Consider the following 21,484-nt stretch of genomic DNA (forward strand, 5'->3'; position numbering starts at 1 on the left):
AGGATCATAGTGTTTGTCCAATAAAATGTTAAGGATCCATTATTTTCTTAAGATCTTATTTTCTAATTGCTGACATGCAGTACACTAATAATGGTAAAGCTGAATTTTTCATCAGTTCATATTTTGGCTGAGATTACTATTTAAAGCTGTGTGACCTTGGACTACATTTAATCTCTGCACCTCAGTTTTCTTATTTATGAAATGCAGTTAGCCATAGAATCCTTGTTTCCAGAGTTGTTGTAAAAGTTAAATGATGTAACATATAAAAAGTGCTTATAAGGGTGCCAGGTGCATAATGTGCATCAGTAAGTTCAAGTTGTTGTTTTTTGACTCAGTTCATTAAACATCTGTTTGATCAAGCCTGTTATATATGTTATTTAAATCCTCCTATAGGTCTTTTGCCTATTTGTCTCTTTGTTTTAACAATACTAAAATTTTTCGGGGTATCTGGGTGTCTCAGTCAGTTAAGTGTCCAATTCTGGATTTCAGCTCAGGTCATGATCTCACAGATCATGGGTTCAAGCCCTGAGGGGGGCTCTGCACTGACAGTGTGGAGTCTGCTTGGGATTCTCTCTCTCCCTCTCTCTCTCTCTCTCTCTCTCTCTCTCTCTCTCTCTGCTCCTTCCCTGCTCTCTCTCTTTCTCTCAAAATAAATAAACGTTAAAAAAAAGAATATTAAAAATCTTCAGGCATGTCTAAATTTGTTTCTTTCTATAGTGCAGTTCTTCATATATTTTGAAGCTCTGTCGTTAGACATATAAACTTTAACAAATGTTACATTTTCTTTGTGAATTGTTTCTATATCTAGAAGAAAACTTTTTATTTTTTAATTTTTTAAAAATATATGAAATTTATTGTCAAATTGGTTTCCATACAACACCCAGTGCTCATCCCAAAAGGTGCCCACTTCAATACCCATCACCCACCCCCCTCTCCCCCCCACCCCCCATCAGCCCTCAGTTTGTTCTCATTTTTTAAGAGTCTCTTATGCTTTGGCTCTCTCCCACTCTAACCTCTCTCTCTCTCTTTTTTTTTTCTTCCCCTCCCCCATGGGTTCCTGTTAAGTTTCTCAGGATCCACATAAGAGTGGAAACATATGGTATCTGTCTTTCTCTGTATGGCTTATTTCGCTTAGCATAACACTCTCCAGTTCCGTCCACGTTGCTACAAAGGGCCATATTTCATTCTTTCTCATTGCCACATAGTACTCCATTGTGTATATAAACCACAATTTCTTTATCCATTCATCAGTTGATAGACATTTAGGCTCTTTCCATAATTTCGCTATTGTTGAGAGTGCTGCTATAAACATTGGGGTGCAAGTGCCCGTATGCATCAGTACTCCTGTATCCCTTGGGTAAATTCCTAGCAGTGCTACTGCTGGGTCATAGGGTAGGTCTATTTTTAATTTTTTGAGGAACCTCCACACTGTTTAGAAGAAAACTTTTTTAAAAAATTTTTATTGGGGCGCCTGGGTGGCTCAGTCGGTTGAGCGGCTGACTTCAGCTCAGGTCATGATCTCGTGGTCCCTGAGTTCGAGCCCTGCGTCGGGCTCTGTGCTGACGGCTCAGAGCCTGGAGCCTGTTTCGGATTCTGTGTCTCCCTCTCTCTGACCCTCCCCCGTTCATGCTCTGTCTCTCTCTGTCTCAAAAAATGAATAAATGTTAAAAAAAAATTTTTATTAAAATTTTTTTAAAAATGTTTATTCATTTTTGAGAGACAGAGACAGAGCGTGAGTTGGGGAGGGGCAGAGGGAGAAGGAGACACAGAATCTAAAGCAGGCTACTGGATTTTTGAGCTGTCAGTGCAGAGCCTCATGTGGGGCTGGAACCCACCAACCACAAGATCATGACCTGAGCTGAAGTCAGATGCTTAACTGACTGAACCACCCAAGTGCCCTTAGAAGAAAAACCCTTCTGATTCTTAATGATTTTTGTCCTTGATTAAATTTTATCTAATAATACTGATACAGAATTTCATTCTTGAAACTGGGCTTACTTCTCTGGGCTCTCACGTTGTAGGTTTTGGGTTGATAATTCTTTATACTTTTTTTTTTTTTTTTTTTTGCTGATCTCTGCTTTAAGAAAGTCTATTATTATTACTGTCATTTTTAATATTGCATCTGACTTTTTAATGGCCCTTCGTAGGAAGGTTGAGTGAGAATAATCTGGTCCATCAGTACTGTAAAAAGAAGCAGAAGTATCTGGTATACTTTGCTTCTTCTAAAAGTAGATCCTTTTTTTTTATTGTTTATTTTTTTTGAGAGAGAAAAAGCGCTTGTGCATATGCCTATGCCCACATGGGGGAGGGACAGAAAGAGAGGGAGAGAGAGAATCCCAGGCAGGCTCCATACTCAGCATGGAGCACACGAAGCCCTACACAGGGTTTGATCCCACAACCGAGAGATCATGACCTAAGCCAAAACCCAAAGTCCAATGCTCAACTGACTGAGCCACCCAGGTGCCCCTGAAAGTAGATCCTTTTTAAAAGTTCTTTTACTGTGGACTTATGGGTGACGAACTCTCCTAGTCACTCAGTATTGTGGGAACATCTTTCTTTTCTCCTCATTGCTGGGGTCACCTTAGGTTATAGTTATAGGTTATATTTATAGGACTATAGGTTGTAGTCTCAGTTATAGTTATTTTCCCTCAGTACCCTTAAGACACTCCTGTTATCTTTCTTTTCTTTTCTTTTCTTTTCTTTTCTTTTCTTTCTTTTTTTAAGTTTATTTGAGAGAGAGAGCAAGCTCGAGATAGAGGGGGTGGGGAGCAACAGAGAGGAGAGAGAGAATCCCAAGCAGACTCCGAGCTGTCAGCACAGAGCCCAACAAGGGGCTTGAACCCACGAACCACAAGACCTGAGCCAAAATGAAGAGTCAGAACTTAACTGAGTCACCCAGACACCCCCACATTTTAATTTTTTATTGAGATATTCACATAAATATATTTCCCCTTTTCTAATGTACAATGCAGTGGCCTTTAGTATATTCACAGATATGTGCAAACCATCACCACAGTTAATTCTGGAATATATTCTATACTTGAGGAAGAAACTTGTACCCTTTATTACCCACTATCCCCCCACAACCCCTTTGTTCTAAGCAACCACTGATCTACTTTCTGTCTCTGTAGAGTTCTCTTTTCTGGACTTTCAAATGAATTGAATCATCTAGTATGTAGTCTTTTGTGATTGGCTTCTTAGCAGTAGCTTTCAAGGTTAATCCATGTTGCATGTGTAGCGTGTATTGGTACTTCATTCCTTTTTATGACAGAATAATTAATTGTATTGATATACCACATTTTGTTTATCCATTCATGCACTGACAGATATTTGGGTTGTTTCCACCTTTTGGTTATTGTAAATTGCCACAATGAATATTCATATGAACAAATATGTGTTTGAAACCTGTTGTCAATTCTTATGGGTGTATAAGAGTGGAAGGTGTGGTAATTCTATGTTTAACATAAATAGGAGCTGCTGGACTGTTATCCACAGCAGCTGTACCGTTTTCCATTCCCACCAACAATGTACGGTGGTTCAGATTTCTCCATGTCCTTAGTAACAGTTGTTCCAGTTCTTTTTTTTTCCTCCCCCCACCTCCTGGCCTTTTTTAAATTATAGCATCCTAGTGGGTGTGAGGTGCTATCTCATGGTGTTTTTGTTTTGTATTTCCCTAATGACTAATGATGTTGATCATGTTTTCATGTACTTTTGACCATTTGTATATCATTGGAGAAATATCTGTTCAAATTATTGGCACATATTTTTTTTTATGTTTATTTTAGTTCTGAGACAGAGTGTGAGCTGGGGGAGGGGCAGAGAGAGAGGGAGACGCAGACTTTGAAACAGGCTCAGTCAGAGCTTGATGCGGTGCTTGAACCCACGAGCTGTGAGATCATGACCTGAACTGAAGTCGGACACTCAACCGACTAAACCACCGAGGCGCCCCTATTTGCACATTTTTTTAAGCTTATTTATTTTGAGAGAGGGGGAGAGAGCGCAAGCTGGAGAGGTGCAGAGAGGGGGACAGAGGATCCGAAGCGGCCTCTGTGCTGACAGCACAGGGCCCGACGTGGGGCTCGAACTCATGAACTGTGAGATCATGACCTGAGCCGAAGTCAGACACTTAACCCACTGAGCCATCCAGGCGCCCCTATTTGTACATTTTTTAATTGGGTTATTTATATTTTTATTGTTGAGTTGTAAGAATTCTCTATTTTGGATGCTAGACCTTTATCATATATATGATTTACAAATAATTTCTTTGCATGCTTTGTAGTTTTTGGTTAAAAACAGGACATTTTGAATACTAAAATGTGGCACCTTTAGAAATAACATTCTTTCCCCTCCAGGGTTTGTTGGTCCTTATTTTTGTAGGATTGTTTGTATAGTGTCTTTTCTGAACTAATTCTGTAGTTTGTATTCTTTGCACGTGTAGCCATTAGTTTAGTCAGCTAATGATATTACAGAGATTTCCTTAAAACACCTGCAACCAAAAATTCTTAGTCTTTGCTGAGGTGCTGTTTGTACATGTTGGGACATGCCTTCAACACTCAGACAGTTTATGGTTATGCCTTAGCCTTTACTTCCTGCTTCTGCAGACCCTTAAGATCAGCCAGAAGGGACAGCTTAGGAACTTCCCAGGTCTTTCTTGAGCATGTGTACAACATTGGGCATGCGTGGGACCTTTAGATTTCCAGGAATACTTTGGAGCTTTTCAACACCCTTATGGACATCTCTTTCTCTGACCCTTTACTCCTTAGCTCTTTGGTTAGTCTGCTGTTTGCTCTGTTATCTGTCTCTTGGACAGCAGTGACTAAAACATTTGCCTGTTAAAGTTTTGGACAAAGTAGGGTAGTTTCTTTAGTACTAACTAGGCTTCTTTTGAGTCCAGCAAAATAAAGACAAACCTTTTGAGCCAGTCTTTCAGGAAGCAACCAGACAGGTCAAGACAAATAATTACAACACATTGAAAGTGAAGTCTGTTCTGATTCTTCATTAACCAACAATGCAAACTGTTATTTTCAAAGGTACTGCTGATCTGGGGATTGGGATAAGTTAAAATAACACAAAACTCTGTTCTTACTGAGATTCAGCCTTTTTTCTTACATGTACACTCCTTGGGTTGTTGCATACCTTTAGTTAATTTCCAAAGTTCAAAAATAATTTGTTTTGCCAGCTTTTTGGTTATGTTTATGGAGAGATGGGATTTTTAAATTCCTTATTCACCATAGGCTCTGATCTTGCCTCTGAGCACACTTGTGATCTGAGGTGGTTTTTTTTCAACGATTATTTATTTTTGAGAGAGAGAGAGAGAGAGAGAGCAAGCTGGGAAGGGGCAGAGAGAGAGGGAGACATAGAGTCCAAAGCAGGCTCCAGGCTCTGAGCTGTCAGCACAGAGCCTGACACGGGGCTCAAACTCACCATGAGATCATGACTGAGCCACCCAGGCACCCCTGATCTCAGGTTTTTGAAAGGACCCTATCCTGGCTCCCTAATTTTGAAATACTCCAATTATACTAAAAATGTGCTTTCTCAATTTCTAATTTTTATTTTGCAGAAGAATGACTACAACTACTAGTTTGGCTATGTCTTCTCCTAATCATTAAATAAATTTTTTTAATGTTTATTTATTTTTGAGAGAGAGGAACAGAGTGCAAGCAGGGGAGGGGCAGAGAGAGAGGGAAACACAGAAGCTGAAGCAGGCAGCTCTCTGTCAGCACAGAGCCCAATGTGGGGCTTGAACTCAAAAACTGTGAGATCATGACCTGAGCCAAAGTTGGACGCTTCACTGACTGAGCCACCCAGGCGCCCCTTCTCCTAATCATTTTTATGTACTACTTATTTTTTAATACTAAAGCCACTGGTGATGATATATTAAGACAGTGAATTCAGGTGATTATTGTCTTTGTCTTGTATTATAGAAAGGTGACTTGAGATAGCGACTTAGATTCCATCCATTTCATTTGAATTTCTCTCTTCAATATAAACTGAATTATTTTTAGTTTTAGGTTTATAGGATGTGTAATTAACTTTTAAAATCCTAGAGAATACAGACAAAAAACCAGAAACAGTGATAATGACCCAACATACTGTAGAGGAAATTTGGCAAAGAAAAGCAAAATCGTATAAGATTAGTTATAATCTAGCAATACTGGTGTTTGTTAGCTATGACTTTAGAATGAATATAAACTGAAATAGCAAGAACCGTAAAATCATCTTTACTTTTAGTTTAAAGAAACATTTACCCCTTTAGTCGGTTCAACAAATATTTATTTTTTGGGTTAATCTCCCTTCTAAAAGCTTATACAGGGGCGCCTGGGTGGCGCAGTCGGTTAAGCGTCCGACTTCAGCCAGGTCACGATCTCGCGGTCCGTCACGATCTCCTGGTCCGTGAGTTCGAGCCCCGCGTCGGGCTCTGGGCTGATGGCTCGGAGCCTGGAGCCTGTTTACGATTCTGTGTCTCCCTCTCTCTCTGCCCCTCCCCCGTTCATGCTCTGTCTCTCTCTGTCCCAAAAATACATAAAAAACGTTGAAAAAAAAATTAAAAAAAAAAAAAAAAAAGCTTATACAGACTAGTGGGTTAGAAGACCGTCAACACAGTAAGCAAAATTTAAGCTCTATAGTAGAACTATCAGCAGTGTGCTATGGATTATAGGGAAGCAAGAGAATTTATCTACTTAAAGAATATTGGGATTTCTGAAGAAGTCTCAAATAAACATCCCTCTTATCCTTGCCAAAGTTCTAAACAAATGGAGAAAACAGGATTGGCAGATAGAGCCCAAAATATCACTTCTATTGTTAATAGAGACCAGGTTAGAGGACACAGCTTTCAGTGTGTGAATCAAATTTTCCTTTTATTTTTTTAGGTTTATTTATTTTGAGAAAGAGAGCAAGAGAGAGCGAGCGTGAAGGGGGGGGGGGGCGGGGAGTGGAGAATATCCCAAGCAGGCTCCACACTGTCAGCACAGAGCCCGATGTGGGGGCTCGAACCCACGAACTGTGAGATGATGACTTGGGCCAAAATCAAGAGTAGGACGCTCACTGACTGAGCCACCTGGCTCCCCTCAGATTTTGCCTTTTAACTTAAGTTCTTTAAGTAGGCCCTCTTGGGTTCTAAGTAGTGCTGTACTGGATTGAGCCTTCCTACACAGAGGAGAGTCTGACCCTAAAGCAGTTGAGAATATTTACTCCAGACCTTAAAAAAGTAGAAACACAGAGATGAACCAAGTTTACTCTCCATTCTTCTAAGATTAACTAGTGAGGTAGATTCAGATAAATTACTCCATCTCTATCAGTAAAGAAGTATAGAGAAGCCAGGAGTGCATTTAAAAAAGTTCTTCCTCATGAAAACCTGAAGTAGGAAAGAGAAATTTCTATGGAACAGAGACGATCAGAGAAGGTTTCATGAAGGATGTGAATAGAGCAGAGCATTAAAAATGGATAGATTTCTAGGTAGAAGATAAAAAACCATAGAGATGAGAAAATACAGGCTCTATTTGAAAACAAGTAGTAGTCTAATTTAACCGTGAATTCTTGATTTCAATTGTGTTATCCTTTGGGAGTTAATTATCAAACATAAACATTTAGCACTTGAACAGTAGTTGGCTCATTTTCAAGGTTACTTGGAAGATTATAAAAATCACCTCTTTCTGGTTTTAAGACAGCAAAGTAAAATTATTTCCAGGCTCTTTTGAAAATCACATTAAAAACAGGAACATAAGCTCTATGTTTTAAACTCTGAGACATCTGTAATCCTACTTGTATGGAAAGAGAAAAAGCAGAAAAGAGATAGTGACCTAGCAGAGGAGAGGAAGGTCAAACCCAAGTATCTACAGAGGAGAATAGTGGTAAGAGGCAGATCATGATTTGTCTGCAGAACACCTGCCTCAAAAACTCAGAGCATGGAAGTACCGTATACCACAGATGGAGGCTGAGAACAAGGGGGTTGTCTGCAAGTCTGTAATGAGAAACTGATCCCTCTCTGCTCCCTTCCCTCCTCCCAGTGCTTATCCCCTTCTCCCTGAGCAGTTGGGAAACTAGGCAAGGCAAATTAGACTACTTCTTTGCCTTGCAGAAGTCAGGAGATTGTTCTTTGAAGGAACTGAATTTGAGAAGTTCAGGACCTAGGACACCAAACCCAGAGGAGGATCGAACTAATCTGCCACATTGAATATTGGAAGTTCCCAATCTCTTTCCCTCACCTAGTTCCAGAATTCTGTGAAATAGGTAAAGAGTTAGAGAATCTTCCTCCTATTAAAAGAATGGCCCCAAAGAAAAGATAGCTGAATTTAATAATTTTGCTTACGTTATCAACAGGCTCATGCCTATCAGTGTTGATTAAAAAAAAAAAAATCTATAAGCATGTTTTTGTTCTTTGTGGTTGATGTCAAACAACCTCATAAAGTCATTTACGACCCAACTATTCCTAGAACTGTTCCACAGAGGGGCGCCTGGGTGGTCCACACTGACTGAGTGGAGCCTGCTGGGATTCCCTCCCTCCCTCCCTCCTCCTCCCCCACTTGCACTATCTCTGTCTTTCTCAAAATAAATAAATAAACTTAAAAAGAAATTCCTCAAGGGGCGCCTGGGTGGCTCAGTCAGTTAAGCGTCCGACTTAGGCTCAGGTCATGATCTCATTGTGAGTTTGAGCCCTGCATCGGGCTCCGTGCTGACATCTCAGAGCCTGGAGCCTGCTTTGGATTCTGTGTCTTCCGCTTTCTCTGCCCCTCCCCCGCTTGCACTCTATCTCTCTCTCAAAAATAAAATATAAAAAAAAAAGAAATGTCTTTAAAAAATATGAAGGATATCCCAACATTTAACAATGGAATGCATGTAGATTTGTGGAAAATCTCATCCTCACTTTCTTCATTTTGCCTTGGAATCACCACTGGTTTGGGGAGATAGGATCAAGTATACTGCCAAAGAACAGAGTCATCAAGCTTATGATCTAGGTTAAGTCCTACTTTGATCATACATATAGTAATGATACTGGCCTGTCATTGATTTTAATTTAGATTCTTCATTTATGCTTAAGAAAAATAACCATAAATATAAGCCTATATTTTAGTACATTCTGTAATCCTCAGGTAAATTACATTTCTTTATTTCTGTTGGTTCTCTTTTTGTTTCTTTTTTTTTTTAATTTCCAGCTTTATTGAGATAAAGTTGACATGTAAATGTGTAAGTTTCAGGCATACAGTGTGATGATTTGGTATATGTATATTTTGCAGAATGATTAACACATCCATCACCTCGCAGAGTTAATTTTTGTGTGTGGTGAAAACATTTAAGATCTCTCTTAACGACTTTCAAGTATACAGTACAGTAATGTTAACTATATAACATGCTATACATTAGATTTACAGAACTTACTCATCTTGTAAGGAAATTTGTAACCCTTGATCACCTTTACCAATTTCCCCCACCCTTCAAGACCCTGGCAACCACCACATATAAGTAGGTTATACAGTATTTATCTTTCTCTGACTCATTTTACTTAGCATGCTCATCCATGTTGTTAAAAAGGCAGGAATGGGGCGCCTGGGTGGCTCAGTCGGTTGAGCGTCCGACTTCGGCTCAGGTCACGATCTCGCGGTCCGTGGGTTCGAGCCCCGCGTCAGGCTCTGGGCTGATGGCTCAGAGCCTGGAGCCTGCTTCCGATTCTGTGTCTCCCTCTCTCTCTGCCCCTCCCCCGTTCATGCTCTGTCTCTCTCTGTCTCAAAAATAAATAAATGTTAAAAAAAAAAAAATTAAAAAAAATTAAAAAAAAATAAAAAGGCAGGATTTCCTTTTTATAGCTGAATAATATTCCTGTGTGTGTGTGCGTGTGTGTGCGCGCACACACACCCAGAAGTAGGATTAAAGATTATAGGGTAGTTTTATTTTCAAGTTTTCGAGGAACCTCCATACTGTTTTCCATAGTGGCTGTACCAGTTTACATTTCCACCAAGAGTACACAAGGATTTCCTTTTTTTCACACCCTCACCAGCACTTACTGTCTCATGTCTTTCTAATAATAGCCATTGAAACAAGTATGAGAGATATCTCATTGTGGTTTTGATTTGCATTTTCTTGATCATTAGTGATGTTGAACACCTTTTAATGTACCTGCTGGCCATTTATATATCTTCTTTGGAAAAATGTCTATTCGGGTCCTTTGCCCATTTTTTATTTGGGTTACTTGGCTTTTGGCTATTGTTGTATGAGTATATATTTGGGATATTAGCCCTTTTATCAGATAGATGGTTTGCAAAAATTTTTCCCATTCTGTAGTTTGCTTTTTCATTTTGCTGATCATTTCCTTTGCCATATAGAAGCTATTTTTTATTAAAAAAAATTTTTTTATTAAGTAAGCTCTATGCCAGCCCAAGGTAGGACTTGAACTCATGACCCTGAGATCAAGAGTCACATGATCTACCGACTGAACTAGTCAGATGCCCTTGGAAGCTTTTTAGTTTGATGTAGTCCCACTTGTTAATTTTTACCTTCCTTGCTTGTACTTCTGGTGTCATATCAAAAAAATCATTGCCAAGATCCAATGTCAAGGAGTATTTTCACTATATTTTCTTCTAGGAATTTCACAGTTTTGGGTGTTAGGTTTATTTCAGTCTTTAGTCCATTTTGAGTTAATTTTTCTCACGGGTGTAAGATACATGTCCAGCTTCATTCTTTTGCATATGAACATCCAGTTTTCCCAGCACCATTTATTGAAGAGACTATCTTTTCCCCAAGTATTTTTGGGTCCCTTTTCAAATATTAGTTGACCATATATGCGTGGGTTTATTTCTGGGGTCTTGATCTGTTCTGTTGGTGTATGTGTCTGTTTTTATGCCAATAGCATGCTGTTTTGATTACTGTAACTTTGTAATGCAGTTTCAAATCAGGAAGTGTGATGACTCCAGCTTTGTTCTTTCTCAAGATTGCTTTGGCTGTTTGGGGTCTTTTATAGTCCCATATGAATTTTAGGATTATTTTTTTCTAGTTCTGTGAGAGAATGCCATTGCAATTTTGACAGGGATTGCACTGAATCTATAGAACACTTTGGGTAGTATGGACATTTTAATATGATTAATTCTTACAATACATGAACAGGGGACATCTTTCTATCTGTGGCTTCAGTTTTTTTCATCAATGTCTTATAGTTTTTAGTGTACAGATAGATCTTTTACCTCCTTGATTAAATTTATTGCTAAATATTATTTTTGATGTTGTAAATGGGGTTGTTTTCTTTATTTTTCAGGTAGTTTGTTCTTAGTGTATAGAAATGCGATTGAGGAACCTGGGTGGCTCAGTCAGTTAAGCATTCAACTCTTGGTTTTGGCTCGGGTCATGATCTCATGGTTTGTGAGATCCAGCCCTAAGTCTCTCCCTCTCTTTCTGCCCCTCCCCTACTCATCCTCATGTGTGCTCTCTCTCTCTCCAAATAACCGAACTTATTTAAAAAATGCAGTTGATTTTTGTATATTGATTTTGTAACCTGCAACTTCAGTGAATTTATTTATTTAGTTCTAATAGTTTTGTGGTGGAATTTTTAAGATTTTCTATATATAGGATCATGTCATCTGCAAGCAGACACTTACTTCTTCCTTCTGATTTGTATGCCTTTTATTTCTTTTTCTTGCTTAATTGCTCTGGTTAGGACTTCTAATACTGTGCTGAATAGGAGTGATGAGAATGGTCACCCTTGTCTTGTTTTTATTTTATTATTTTTTAAAGTTTTATGTATTATTTATTTCAAGAGAGAACAAATGGGGGGGAGGGGGATAGAGAATCCGAAGCAGGCTCTGTGCTGACAACAGATGTGGGACTTGAACCCACAAACTGTGAGGTGATAACCTGAGCCAAAGTCAGACGCTTAACTGACAGTCACCCAGGCACCCCTTGTTTTTTATTTTAGAGGAAAAGCTTTCAGTTGTTCACTGTTGAGTGTGATGTTAGCTCTGGGCTTGCCATATATGGCCTTTATTATGTTGAAGTATATTTCTTCTATATCCAATTTGTCGACAGTTTTTATAATGAAAGGATGTTAAATTTTATCAAATATTTTTTCTGTATTTGTTGAGACTGATATTTTTTTTTAATTTTTTTAATGTTTATTTTATTTATTTTTGAGAGACAGAGAGAGATAGCATGAGCAGGAGAGAGCAGAGAGAGAGAGAGGGAGACCCAGAATATGAAGCAGGCTCTAGGCTCCGAGCTGTCAGCACAGAGCCCGATGCGGGGCTTGAACTCATGAGCCGTGAGATCGTGACCTGAGCCGAAGTCGGATGCTCAACCGACTGAGCCACCCAGGCGCCCCATGAGATTGATATTTTTATCTTTAATTAATGTGGCATATTAGTGTGGTATCTCACACTGACTGATGGTGTGCTGAACTATCATTGCATCCCAGGGATAAATCCCACTTGATCATTGTGTATGATTCTTTTAATGTGCTATTGAACTTGGTTTGCTATTATTTTGATGAGAATTTTTGTATCTAGATTCATCAGGGATATTGGCCTATAGTTTTCTTTTCTGGCTTTGATAACCAGGTAGTACTGACTTCATGAGATGGTTTGGGTAATTCTTTTTTCTTCTTCAATTTGTTGGGAAGAGTTTGAAAAGGATTGGCATTGATTCTTCTTTAAATGCTTCCTGGAAATCATCTGGTCTTGTGCTTTTATTTTGGTGGAGGTTTTTAGATACTCATTCAGTCTTCTTAGTAGTTACTAGTATGTTCAGATTTTCTACTTTTTCATGATTTAGTCATGGAAGTGTTAAAAAAAATAAACTGACGCACATTAAAATTTTGAATAATTTATTTGAGCAAACATTGCTTCAAATCGCACAGTGCCAACCCAGATGATGTTTTAGGTGTGCTCCACCCATAGGACCAGGGGAAAGGTTTTTATAGATAAGATGCAGAAGGAAATTAAAGAAATTATTTGGCTATCTCTTAAATGGTTGCCTTATTTGAGATTGTTCTTATGTTTGATTTTATTTTTTTTTTTCCCAGATTCCAGTGCATTGACTCTGGCTTCAGGTTTGCATACAGAGGCTACAGAGGTTTTGGTTTCCATACCAAGGCATTAGAGCCACCTCAGTCTAATGGCCTTCTTGTTTAATTACTTTAACAGTAGGTTGTCATGTTTCTAGGAATTTATCCATTTCTTTTAGGTATTCCAGTATGTCAGGGTATAATTGTTCATAGTGGTCTCTTGTGGTCCTTTGTATTCCTTTGGTATCGTTTGTAATGTTTCCTCTTTCGTTTATAATTTTATTTATTTGAGTCCTCTTTTTTCCCGTGGTTAGTCTAGGTTTGTCAGTTTTGTTTATCCTTTCAAAGAACCAGCTCTTAGTTTTGTTTATCTTTTCTATTTTTTTTTTTTTTTAAGTTGCTTGCAAGCAGGGGAGGGGCAGAGAGAGAGACAGAATCCTTAATCCGATGCAGGGCTCGAACTCACAAACTGAGATCATGACCTGAGCTGAATAGAGTCGGACGCTTAACTGACTAAGCCACCCAGACACCCTTACTGGTTTGTTTTATTTCATGCATTTCTGCTCTAATCTTTATTACTTCCCTCTACTAACTTTGGGCTTAGTTTTTTCTTTTTCTGGTTTCTTCAGGTATAATCTTTGCTTGCTTATTTGAGATCTTTTTTTTGAGATGTTTATTTTTTTGAGAGAGAGCAAGCTGGGGAGGGGCAGAGAGAGAGGGAAAGAGAGAATCCCAAGCAAGTTCCACACTGTCAGCACAGAGCCCGATGTGGGGCTTGAACTCACGAACTGTGAGATCGTGACCTGAGCTGAAACCAAGAGTTGGACGTTTAACCAACTGAGCCACCCAGGCACCCCTTTTTTTAAATATAGGTAGTTATGATTATAAGCTTTCATCTTAGAACTGTTTTTACTATGTTCCGTACTTTTGTTATGTTGTGTTTCCATTTCTGTTTGTATCAAAATATTTTTTGACTTCCTTTTTGATCTCTTCTTTGATCCATTGGTTGTTCAGTAGTATGTTGTTTAATTTGCATGCATTTGTGAAATTTCCAGTTTTCCTGCTGTGACTGATTTGTAGTTTCATTCTTGTTATATTATGTTTTATAATGAATAAGTGTTGTGATCTTTGCCCACAATTCCTGGCTCACAACTCCCCAAGCCCTTGGAATTTCCTAAATGATAAGAGCAATGGAAACATCTTTTTTTATAATATTTGATTTTTTTTCTTCAGTTTAGAGCCATAAAGGTGAAATGGCATGTTGTTATTCATAACAAGCCCATTTCAACCACACCTGAGTTTATGTTAATAAGGTGACTTTTGGAAAGCCTCTAGTAAGCCTTTAAGGATGGAGGCTGGTTGCCAAAGAAACCAATCATGACTAGAGGGTTGGAACTTTCAATCCCATCCATCTATTCTCCCAGCCCCACCTATGAGGAGGAGAGAGGGACTGGGAGTTGAATCACTCACAGATGGCCAGTGATGTAATCAATCATGCCCACGTAATGAAGCTTCCATAAAAACTCAAAACTCATGAGGTTTAGAGAGCGTTGCACACCCCAGTTCTTAATGTGCTCAGGACCCTTTGGACCTCATCCTATATACCTCTTCATCTGGCTGTTCATCTGTGTCCTTTATAATAAACTGGCAAATGTAAGTTAATGTTTCTTTGGGTTCTGTGAGCCTTTCTAGCAAATTAATTGAGCCTAAAGAGGGGATCATGGGGACCACCAATTTATAGCCAGTTGGTCAGGAGCACAGGTAACAATCTAGGTCCGCAGTTGGCATCTGAAGTGGGGAGTCTTATAGGACTAAGACCTTAACCTGTGGGATATGATGCTATCTCCTGATAGTGTCAGAATTGAGTTAAATTTGTAGGATACCCAGTTAGTGTTTACTGGGATTGGAGAATTGCTTGATAGTGTTGGAAAACACACATCAGAATACAATTGTGATCAAGGAAGATACTTGATATAACGTCCTTCTTAATTCAATTTGTTGAGATTTGTTTTGTGCTCTAACACGTTCTGTCCTGGATAATGTTTTGTATGCACTTGAGAAGAATGTGTATTCTGCTGTTAGATGGAATGTTCTGTATATGTCTCTAAGATCGATTTGGTCTATAGTGTTGTCAGATCTTCTGTTTCCTTATTGATTCCCTGCCTGGCAGTTCTGTCTGTTGGTGAGAGTAGGAATATTGCTGTTTATTGCTCCCTTTAGTTCTTTTACTGTTTGCTTTATATATTTAGGTGCCTAAAAATTTACAATTGTTATATCCTGTTAATGAATTGACCCTTTTATCATTGTATAATGACCTTCCTCATCTCTTGGTTTCTTTAATTCTACTGGTTCTTTTAGTGGTACAGAACTTAATTTCCTCTAGTTCAAGTCCTTCTCAATGAGAGAATCTACTCTGTGACACATCCTTGAAATTGGGAAGGCGGGCTGGCCAGTAATGGAGAGAGCTCATAGCTTTGTAAATTTACTTAAGCTTTGTTTGTTTTAATACAAATTGCCTTCATTCTTCTAGGTTGGCTATCTGGAATAATCTAGAACTACTTGATTCCAAGGGACAGTTCTTCAAGATATTTGATAGCAACTGTAAATGTTCTTCCATTCAAGATTTTGAGTATTCATCTCATTTTTACCATTTTCCCTAAGACTTAGTTTTAGAGCCTCTCAGTATCCTGGGATCCATCTTCTAAATGATAATTAGTTTCCTTTCTCAAATGTGACATTAGAGTTATTGATAACCATTCAAAATAAAGAGTAGGGTGGTTTTCTAGCTTGATATAGTCCTTATGCTTCCCATTAGTGTCCTAAGATACAGTCTTTCTTTTAAAATTTTTCACAGTAAGTTACATAAATGACTCATAATAAACCGAAACTAAGTTTTTTGTGAAGCCAAGTTTCCTGTTTTGTATTTATGTAACTGGTAATTGCCTAATCTAAATGCAAGATTTTTTAACTTACCCCTATTTAATTTCCTCTTGACACTGTCCTTTAGAAATTATATTGAATCGTAATTCTAAGGTCTTATTTATCCTGATGGGTTTTTTGGTCTCCACAAGTTTAGTAAGTGTGCTTAATGATTTTATGCTAGACATCCAAAACTAGAATTTTTATCAAACGTGGTGGTTTGACTGAGTACATGTATTTCTTTTCCTCTTCAAATAGTACTCAAATTACAATAAAGGAATAAAAAGAGGCATAAGACCCCAGGGACAAAAATGAGTGGAAGAAGAAGAAACCACCACAGTTGAGAAATTTTATCTATTTTTTAGAAGATACAAAATGGATAGAAGAGTGTTAAGTAATTTAGCCAAATGGAAGAAGTTATACCCCGGGTTTTCTGCAGAGACAAGCAAGCGAGTTTACCCAGCACAACCTCCCCAGAGACTCAACATTGGTAGCAAAATGTCTCCAAAAAGACAAGGATGAGGCTTGAGATTAAAAGTAGGTAATGTTAAAAAAAAAAAAAAAAAAAAAAAGTAGGTAATATTTTAAAGTTTTATATGAAGTGGTTGAATCATGCAAACTACTTCTTCCCCCTCTAGGAAACTGGGGATTTTTTTCTCCAAGAAAATGGAAGCTGAGGGTTCTGGACCCAGGAACATCAGATGCATGAAGAGGATAGGGATTTGGAGCCAAGGAATTAAATGAAAATCTGCATACAGACTGGTGGGTCTTCGAAATCACAATGAGCTTCCATTTAGCTTCTTAATGCCATTAATAGGAATGTACAGCCAAAGAATAACCAGATTGTTAAGGAAAACCTCTAAAATGAGAGGCCAAACAAATAAAAGAGACAAGGCAGAGAGCAAAGGGGAGAAAACTGGGGTGGACGGCAAAAAGGGTTTTAATCTCTAAGATTGAATGTTCAAAAGAACAGGATGTTATTTTGAAAATCTTTCAACAAGAAATAACCTTTAAAAATAAAAAGTATTCTAATCTCCCCCACCCACAATAGTGGAAGGATTGTAGGTAAAATTGAAGCAATTTCCTAGGAATTAGAACAAGAAGATTAAATGAGGGAAATAGGAGAAAACTAATTTTTAAAATTAAAGATAGGAGGTTCAATATTAGACTAATAGAAATACAAATATGAGAGGACAGAGAAAATAGTAAGAAATGATACCCAAAAAATATCCAAAGCATTTTCCAAGTCATAGATTTGCAAACTGAAAAAGCTGAAAGAATAGTAAAAAGACAAAGACCAAGAGACTTGATTATGAAATTTCAGTAAACTGGGTATAGAGAGACTTTACTAAAAGCTTCTGGAAAGAGTATCTAGAGGTTACATTCAAAGGACCAATCAGAATGGCGTTACATATCCCAGTAGTAATATAGAAAGATAGAAATGCTGGGGTGCCTGGGTGGCTCAGTCGGTTAAGCGTGCGACTTCGGCTCAGGTCATGATCTTGCGGTCCGTGAGTTCAAGCCCCGTGTTGGGCTCTGTGCTGACCACTCAGAGCCTGGAGCCTGTTTCAGATTCTGTGTCTCCCTCTCTCTCTGACCCTCCCCCGTTCATGCTCTGTCTCTGTCTCAAAAATAAATAAACGTAAAAAAAAAAAAAAATTAAAAAAAAAAAGAAATGCATCAAGCTGTGTCTTCATGTCTTCAGTGGGAAAGATTTCCTACCTATAATTTTATTCCCAGCCAAATTATCAATCAAATGTGAGTCTAGAATAAAGATATTTTTAGACATACAAGTGACTCCAAAATTTCAGTTCTTTATCTTTTTTTTTCAACGTTTTTTTTTTTTTTTTTTTAATTTATTTTTGGGACAGAGAGAGACAGAGCATGAACGGGGGAGGGGCAGAGAGAGAGGGAGACGCAGAATCGGAAACAGGCTCCAGGCTCCGAGCCGTCAGCCCAGAGCCCGATGCGGGGCTCGAACTCACGGACCGCGAGATCGTGACCTGGCTGAAGTCGGCCGCTTAACCGACTGCGCCACCCAGGCGCCCCTCAGTTCTTTATCTTTAACATTTATTTATTTATTTTGAGAGAACAAGAACATGCATGCATGGGGGAGGGGCAGAGAGAAAGGGGAGAGAGAATCCCAAGCAGGCTTCACACTGTTCAGACTCCTGAAATGTGAGATCATGACCTAAGCTGAAATCAAGAGTTGGACACTTAACCAGCTGAGCCACCCAAAACTTCAGTTCTCATGAGCTTTTTTTGTTTACAAGTTGCCCTTATTACATAGCAATGAAAAAGAAATCAGATTCAAGAAGCAGAATTCAAAGAGAAGAGCTAAGGAAGAGCCCAAGGTGACAACTTTGTAGCCAGTCCGAAGAATTCCCCAACAGAGTAAAAAAGAAGTAAGAGCAAAGGGTTTTGGGAAGGTACAGCTGCAGGAAAAAACAGTATCTGATGTGTTTGAGCTTATGGAAAATATTGATAGACATGTGACAAATGTTGGAGCTTTTGAGGAAAAGTTAAAAATATATAGAGGGATGCCTGGGTAGCTCGACTGTTGATTTCAGCGTAGGTATACATGATCTCACAGTTCAAAGGATCGAGCCCCACATTGGGTTCTGCGCTGACAGCATGGCATCTGCTTGGGATTCTGTCTCGCTCTCTCTCTGCCCCTCCCCTGCTCATGTTTGTTCTCTCTCTCTCTCTCAAAATAAATAAACATTAAAAATATAGAGAAAGTAGAAACAAATGAGGTAGACGTTAATTTGTAGACAGAAGTACATTGCATTGTCTTTGTTCTACTTGGCCTAGCAATACTTGGACTAGTATCTCTCTATAATCATAGTCACACTGACTCTTCATTTAAACAAAGACTGTGATAAAATTACAGTGAATATGGAGGGGGAGGTAGAAGTTGAAGCTAAATACTTATATTCCGTGGCAGGATGTCAGTAGATAACATCTAAATTTGATAAATCAAGCATATTTAGAAAAAGACAAATACCAGAAGAACCTCCTAGAAGATTCTATAGGATGTACAGATAGGGAAGAGTTTGCTGTTTTTCCAGAGTCCATTTGTCTTGGTTGATTTTTTATATAAAAATTCAGTGGGGGCACCTGGGTGGCTCAGTTGGTTTAGCATCCGACTTCAGCTCAGGTCTCGATCTCACAGTTTGTGAGTTTGAGCCCTGCATCAGGCTCTGTGCTGACAGCTCAGAACCTGGAGCCTGCTTCAGATTCTGTGTCTTCCTCTCTCTCTGCCCCTCCCCTGCTCACTTGTACTCACTCTCTCTCTCTCTCTCTCTCTCTCTCTCTCTCTCTCTCAAAAATAAATAAACATTAAAAAAATATTTTTAATAAAAAATTTAAAAAGTTCAGTGAAATTGTATGGCATATTGTAGAGACCTCTTTTCAGATATTTATCAGTTAATCAATACCAGCCAGATAATCTAGCTATATCATTCATCCTTTGTTTAGCTGTCTTGTTCATAATAGGACCATTGTCTAGCTCATATCATGGCCTAAGAAGTCTAATACATTTCCTTGGTCTATTAACTTGGTATCCCTTTCCCTTAATGACTTTCTCGCAAAGTTATTTCTTCACTTCTTTAAAAAATCTTTGTTCTAATTTAACATTGTTTCTCTTGGTTCTTTTTAAATTTAAATATAATTTCTGGCATGCAGTTAGGATATCTAGGGTGCTGTGTACTTTATTTGTTTCTATGTTATCTAAAACAGGGGAATGCTTTTACCACAAATATATACCGTGGCTATGTTAAAATACTATTGCTTTGGAAATATCTCCATAACAGTGAGATGATTTAGAACGTGTGTTTGTCAGTGAATTGTAAAATTACTATCTGACATATGTCTTGGAAAATTCCACAGCTTCTGCCAGTTTTCAATTTCTGGCACATTGACTAGAATTTGTACATGAGGAAATCAAACTCTACTTTCCCTTGATTTACCAACCCCTGTGACATTTTGGAATATGAGATTAGAGGTTAAATACTTGCTAAACCTGAGTCAAATCCCATTATTGCCTGGCTGTATCTACTCTTAGTTCTCTAGTGTGTATATAGATGGGGTGGGGCTAAGGAAAGTGAAGGAGGAGGAGAGAGAAGCACAAGTAATTATATTGCTACTTTGAATTTTCCGTTCTTTCCTTTCGCGTCATGACCTGGAAAGAAGTTTTCAGTAGGGCATGGAAGATTTCCTGGATTTAGCAGCACCCAAAATGAGCTCCAGTCATACCCAGTAGTCCATCAAAAGTTCACGGAATCCTCAGGGCTCTAGAATGTTGCTGGGGATAGTTAAAACCGAGCAAGTGAAAGAAATAACCAACAGGAAACAGAATGAAAGTGTATACTTATTTTATACTTAGGGCAATGAATACTGGAGCAGTGGTAGTGGATATAGATTTTGGTTAGTAAACAGGACAGAAGTCAGGATGAAAGAAAGCTCAGAATGTTGAGTCAGATGTTAAAAGGTGTCCAAAGCAGAAAGTTTGACCTATTAAGTAATGTGTCTGTTTTCTACATGTATCCCTTCCATGGCATTTTTAATCTAGGAATTTCTTTTCTTATGATAAATTTACTCATGAGATGGTAATGTATTGGCCATAGTTTTTTTTTTTTTTTTTTTTTAATGAAATTGTATTTCTGCTAGGAACAAGATGTTAGGCAGAGGAATTACAAACTTACTTTGTTTTAGGTTTATTTAGCCATACAAAAATGTTTTTCCTCTTAGATTCTGGCAAGAAAATCAGCCAATCGGAAAAACATCTGGTGGTAGTTGAATGAAGGAATGTCATAATCAGTAAAAATTACTTATAGGAAAAAAATAGTAAAAAGCTTATGTAGCTTTAACTCTTGGTTTCTTTATGAAAATTATTTTATTTTATTTTTTAATAAAAATCTTTAATGTTTATTTTTAAGAAAGAGAGAGTACGAGCAGGAGAGGGGCAGAAAGAGAGGGAGACACAGAATCGGAAGCAGGCTCCAGGCTCCAAGCTGTCAGCACAGAGCCCCACCTGGGGCTGGAACTCGCGAACCGCGAGATCATGACCTGAGCCACAGTTGGACACCCAAACAACTGAGCCACCCAGGTGCCCATATTTTTAAAATTTTTAAAAGTCTGTTTTTGAGGGGGGTGGGAGGGAGGGCAGGGTGGGTGATGGGTATTGAGGAAGGCACCTTTTGGGATGAGCACTGGGTGTTGTATGGAAACCAATTTGACAGTAAATTTCATATATTAAAAAATAAAATTAAAAAATAAATAAATAAATAAAAAAATCTAGTTTTGAGAGAGAGAGATAGAGCATGAGTGGGGGAGGGGCAGAGAGAGAGAGAGAGAGAGAGAGAGAGAGAGAGAGAGAGAGAGAATCTGAAGCAGGCTCCAGGCTCTGAGCTATCAGCACAGAGCCTGATGTGGGGCTCAAAGTCACAAATCACAAGATCATGACCTGAGCTGAAGTCAGACACTTAACCGGCTGAGCCACTTAGGTGCCCCGGAAAATTATTTTAAGGAGAGGAAGAGCTCTTTATTATTTTATTTTAATTAATTATTTTTAAGTAATCT

General features: G+C 38.5%; 1 protein-coding gene across 3 annotated transcripts in view; it reads left to right on the forward strand.

The window, feature by feature from the left end:
- The window catches only part of FBXL20 (F-box and leucine rich repeat protein 20), a 103,990-nt gene that overhangs the window by 18,486 nt on the left and 64,020 nt on the right, over positions 1-21,484 (forward strand). Inside the window, exon 2 of one of the 3 annotated variants that reach the window (XM_058704618.1) lies at positions 16,540-16,663. The exons of the other annotated variants lie outside the window; for them this stretch is intronic. The gene's annotated coding sequence lies outside the window, so the exon portion shown is untranslated. The remainder of the gene's footprint in view (positions 1-16,539; positions 16,664-21,484) is intronic. 3 annotated transcript variants of the gene reach the window in all.

This window comes from Neofelis nebulosa, chromosome 16 (assembly GCF_028018385.1).
Source record: "Neofelis nebulosa isolate mNeoNeb1 chromosome 16, mNeoNeb1.pri, whole genome shotgun sequence".
Classification (NCBI taxonomy): domain Eukaryota; kingdom Metazoa; phylum Chordata; class Mammalia; order Carnivora; family Felidae; genus Neofelis; species Neofelis nebulosa.